This window comes from Archocentrus centrarchus, unplaced genomic scaffold (genome assembly GCF_007364275.1).
Source record: "Archocentrus centrarchus isolate MPI-CPG fArcCen1 unplaced genomic scaffold, fArcCen1 scaffold_96_ctg1, whole genome shotgun sequence".
Taxonomy (NCBI): domain Eukaryota; kingdom Metazoa; phylum Chordata; class Actinopteri; order Cichliformes; family Cichlidae; genus Archocentrus; species Archocentrus centrarchus.
The window spans coordinates 287,660-293,659 of NW_022060305.1; positions in this window are offsets into that span (position 1 = coordinate 287,660).

The following is a 6,000-nucleotide window of genomic DNA, read 5'->3' on the forward strand; positions in this document are numbered from 1 at the left end:
TTTGAGCAAAACTGTGCTCCTACCCTGCTAATTGGACCTTCACACTCTGCTCTTACTGGTCCAATGTGCAATTCCTGAAGATTGGCCACCAGGCTGGTCCAATTTAGCCATGAAACCTCCCACAATAAAATGACAGGTGTTTCAGTTTCATTGTTCAACCCCTGTAGATTCAATTACACGGTTCTTCTGTTTGCCATCAAATGTGTTTGTTTCTCACTTTATTCATATGTTCATGTTGGTAATGTTTGGAATTCAGACTGAATTTATTGTTCCATGAGGAACACCACCTGCAGTATTTAACTCACATCAAAGAAAAATAGGATGGATCCCATTTCCAGAGTGTTGAAAGATAAAGAGGATAAAGCCGTCTGGATGGCAGCATGTGTTGCTCCAAAACCTGTTTATATCATTCATCATTAATGGGGCCCTCACAGATGTGCACGTTAGCACTGTGTTCAATCTGAGCCGCAGCTCCACCTGCCCAGAAAACTAACTACATGTTGCATCAATGCAGTCTGCAACATGTGTGCACTTCGTCCACTTGGTACTAATATGCCATGTAAACACAGTGTGATCAGCACAAAGATAATACCTCAGTTAATCAAACTGTAATATCACACTCACTCATGATGCTTATGCAGTAGCTTGGATTTTTCCAGTGTGGACATTTGCTGCTTCCTCGTTATCACAGCTCTTACAACGTGTGCAGACTTCAATCTTCTCTACTTCCTGTTTTTCAGTCAAAACAAATGTTCAATATTTATTTGCATGTGTAGCCAGGTGAAATTGGAAGCGATTAAATAGAGGGTTAAACAGCCCCACCTGGTGGAGCATTGTTGTCATTCTCACTGAAGCTGGTTAGTCTCGCGAGAATGCGGAAATCCCGCGAGATTTCAGATCGAGGCTAGAGGCCAGACTAATGTCCCGTGCGCCATCAGATCGCCGCAAAGCTGCTTGAGAAACCGATTGTTTGCCGCACGGTGTGGAAAAGCCAGAGCAGTGGAGCAGCGTAAGTGACCAAAGGCACAACATATACGTGTGATCCAGCGTGCATGGTGTGTGCGCTATTTTCAGAGACTGAGCTTATGTTTGCTCTTGCTGGTTTCAGAGGGGAGAAATCCAGTGATAGGCTGAGGTGGTGTGTTATAGCACAGGCTGACCACTGGAGTCAGAGTAAGTCACCGACTATTCCCTGGTGTTATGATGTGAAGTGTTATGTACTGTTTTGCTGTAAAACACTGTTTAGATTAACTTTATTGAGGGTATAGAGTTTAGTCGTGTTGTAATATTGTGAATGTGTTTGATTGTTTTATTCCTTTTCTTCTTGTCTTTGTTTTCTTTATCAGAAAAGTGAGGCCACTGCTGTTGTCTGTATAGGGAATCTGATTTGTACACAGTAGGAAAGCTTAGGCCTCCATTTTGTTTTCAATCTACAGCCGTTGATCAGTTCTGTGTCCATGAGCGGTGTTGAGACTGGAGGAGGCAGGGGCACAGTGTATTGTTAAAGTTGAGACATTTGTTAATTAACCTCAAAACAAAGAATTAACGCTGTTCTTATTCTTTATTATGAGTTCAGTCGGGGAATAAAGACCCATTTTAAATTTTATTTTGGTGTCAGTCCTGTCCTTTGCTGACCGGGCCACACATGATTAGCTTGAATCAAATCTGCTTTTTGTACATGAACTGGGCACAGACTGGGCACTGGCTCCCAGACTAAAGCAGCCTGTACAACAGCAGCTCTCACTGTCTGAGTTGTTTGGGCTTTCCTCATGTGTGCTGCTGTCAGTGATTCTGATCATCGGCCAGCTTTGCTCTGTTTGACGTCTTCATTGAGGATCTGAGAATAGATTTAAGCCCAAACTAAACAACACTGAGACTTGCAGAGCCATTTCCTTGTGCTGTTCTGCTCCTGTGAGAGCACTGTGTTCATGGCTGTGACTGAACCAAAGCCACACTACAGGTGCTGGTCATAAAATTAGAATATCATGAAAAAGTTGATTTATTTCAGTAATTGTTTGTCTATTATATTCATTTATTACACACAGACTGATACATTTCAAATGTTTATTTCTTTAAATTTTGATGATTATAACTGACAACTAATGCAGGACACAAGGCGAGAACTGTAATAGTACTTAGATTTTATTGTAAATGCTTAAACTCAAGTAGGCTGGTTAGGAGACAGCTACACAAGGAAACTTGATATAGAAAAAGCATACAGCAAGACCATCAACAGCTATGTCAACAATGACGAGGACCCGACTACAAACTAAACAACACTGAGACTTTAAATAGACAGGGGGAACAAGGGGCAAGTGAAAACAGCTGGGCACAACAGGTGAAATGAATGAAACTAATAACAGAGGAAGTAAAACTAAATACAAAACACAGGTAACACAGGACTGCCAAAATAAAACAGGAAGCAACTAAACACACACACACACACACACACACACGACTTAACACAAGAAAACCTGGTGGAAAAAAAAAAAAAAGAAAACCTGACGGAAAACATTACATTAAAGCTTCAAGCGGCAATGATCGTATGGAGGACCAAAACTGACATAATAAGAAATAAAAGCAGAAATATATATATAGTGTATATATCTTGTTTTTCCTTTTCCTTATACACGCGTTTTCATCAAGAAATATATAAATTTTCTTTTTCCTTTTCCTTACACATGTGTTTTCATCAGGAAATGTATATATTTGTTTTGCCTTTTCCTTATACAAGCCTTTGTTCTTTTTACATTTCCTCATCCGCTTTTCCTTTACCACATATATTTCTGTTTGCTCTTTTTCCTTTTCCGTATGCATTTCTGCCTCATTATGCAAATGAGGAGGGTTGTCTTCTTGCTCCAGCTCCTCTACTATTGGTCAATAAACAGGAAGGAGCAGGATCCATGTGCAGATCGATTGTGCATGCCTGCGCCTTTGGCCATGTGTCTATGGCCATGGAGTTTACACAGTCTAATCCACGGGTTTCTGGAAGAGCACACGTAGGCTGCCATGACAGACTGCTACTTCCGCTGTTCGGTTTTATACTTCCGGTTACCCAAAGTTACAGCCAGAGTTAATGACAAAATTCGGTTACTTTGTGCTGTAACAGGCGGCTTTATTAGTTGGAACATGAGCTCGGATTCAACTTGTGCTGTTGTCGGTTGTCGCTACATCAGTCTGTACATTTTTTCAAATCATTTTATTCTGTAAATTTGTTCTTTTCCCCCCAAATTATACTACTCAGTTACACATGCTATTACTGTATTTTCTCCATATGTTTTATATTTTCCTTTAATGTACAGCCTCTTATTTTTTTACGTTATTTTATTTATAGTGTGACACTACAGCATACAGCCTACACAAAGCTTAAACAATGCCTGCCTTCATGTAAACACGTAGCAGTTAGCAAGATGACAGCTGCGTGTCTCCTCGATCACAGCCTTCGGCCACTCCAGTGTTTCTGTTTCAGTGATCTGAACACTCTGATATCCAGATAATTGATATACCTTCCACAGAATAGCTGCAGCATCACTACATGATTTCCCTAATCAGCGATACAGGAACAGCTGACTGTCTCCACCGCTCCACTTTCCCTTAGCGACCCTTGCTAAGCGCTTAGCTTGGCCGATGCGCTGGCTCGGCTCTACAGCTGCTTTAAGGAAAACAACGTTGTCTTGTTTGTTAAGCATTACTCTATTGATTTTATTGCTTTGAAGGTAATCTGCTGCTCTTATAATTACGCGATTTCCCCGCCATCAACACCTTCGGAAAAAACAAGGTAACTGATAATGTCGATGTAGCTGACTTCAGGCCATAATTTCATGTCATTTACACAACTGACGGGTGAGGCACTGTTACCTCGCTGCTTTTTAAAACATCCTTGCAATATCTCCACCTCCGATGTGGTACCATTTAGGCCAGGTAAAAGAAACTGCAGTGTTAAAATGTTAAACTGAACAGCAAGTGTGTAAGCCCGCAACCGTGAACAACAGCGCAAACGGAAGTAAACAACCGGTTTCCGCTATGAATTATGGGTAGTGGCGCGAAGTCAGGAATACTGTGGATTGGGTTTGAGGATGTACTATGACATGCAGACATGTTGTCATGAAGAACACGTTCACAACTGGACAAAGGCTACAAATTCTTCATTGAACACAGGTACGTGTCTTTGTCTTTTCTAGCTGTTAATTAATAGACTAGGATAGCATTAGTCAATTTGTTTGCTAGCTAACATTACGTGACCTTTCTGTTTTGCAAATAGAACATCTTTAGGCTCTAATCTTGATTAGATCCTTATAGTATAGACTAGGGTTGCCACCCGTCACGAAAAATACGCAATCATTTGTTATTTGGAAGTTAAATGTGGTTTCCCGGTGCTGCCTGAGCGTCCTGCAGTTGAGGTTGCCTACAGACAGACACCTGCGCATTTTTTTTACTGTCCACCCGCTACTGCACCACGTCCTAAGAAATTAAACTCTTGCAAAGATACAGACGTGAGTAGGAAGACGCTCATCCCAGGCTGAACAGCTTCAGCGAGGATGAAAGGTGCACGGTGAGCCGTCTGATGTCAGGACATAAACACTGCAGACAAATAAGAACCTAGAAGACCCAGGCAGCAGTCACATTCATTCATCCCCCAATCATCTAAATGGCTATTTGAAGAACAAGTTATGCTAATAGATTAACAGTAAATAAATAAATATTGTCAAAACATATAAGCCCCCAGCTATTCAAAGACGACAAGTTCACATCCGAAAGATTCGAAATTTCATGTCGTTTTTACGCAACGCATCTGGTGTGAAAGGGCCTTTAGAGTGAAAATAAAGCCAGTGATGCAGTACAACATCTTATTCAATATTTTACACCTACTACATCACTAAAGTCAGTCGGTCTTGTAAAGTTTTGAGCAACCATGACTCAGTCCTGACTGTGGCAACCTTTAAAACTCCCGTGTAAAACATGAATGATGGGTGATGTATAGTGGGTTGTATACTGTGCACATTGAGCCATGCATATTGCGATATAATCAAGACAGGGCCCTCCTTCTCCACCTCACCTCGGATGTAACAGACACTGCATGAAAAGTGGGGTTTTCGACAGTTTCTTGTATGTAATATTGACGCGTGCCTTGAGTTTTAGGGCTCTCAGCAGGAGGCTTTGGTCAGAACAGTAAACTGTAGGGAAACTGCCGTGGACTCTCTGTGTCAGTGCTCCCTCAGCTCCCCCCTCTCCTCAAGGGCAGGCTCTCATATGTAAAGGAGGTTTCTGTGAGTCATACAAATGCATATCAACTACTCACCAGTGGTCACCAGTACTCACCAGTGGTCTACCCCTCCCAAGTTGTAACCAACATATTTTTATTTCTACAGCGAAACATTCAAACAAGACTAATCTCACAAGAAATCATTCTAATTTATAAATTTGAATTATCTAGTTGGAAATATATTTTTGGAAGTTTTCAGCTTTTGTCCCTTTTTCCAATAAGGCTGTGAGCTTCTGTCTGTGAGCTTCTGTCTGTGAGCCTTTGTCATGGAGTTTTTTGTGAACCCTGAACTTTAGTGGACTGAGGGAGATAAACAAAGGCTATATCTTGAATTTGGTGACACCACAAGCATTATTTTCATTGAAAAGCAAACTCAGTTTTCAGTCTAATTCACTGTAACAAAAAGTCTGTCACACCATCATCCTCTCCTGTGCAGTGGCTTCCCAGCTAGCATTGAACATTCAGACAACATCCCATGAACGCTGCTATAAACGTTCAGTGAATGTTCACATGCATTAATGACATTAAAGACTACCAAGGCAGATGAAATACGAAAATGTATAAACTTTTATTTTGCTATACATGGATGTACATAAGAGATATCAGCAAAACCTTCATGAGAAAAATGTAAATGTAAAAAGGTAAATAAAAAAAAAAAATAAGGAAAATTTTAATGCAACAGTCACCTTCTCAGTTGTCCTGCTTAAACGGACAGTGGATGTGTGAACAACACATCT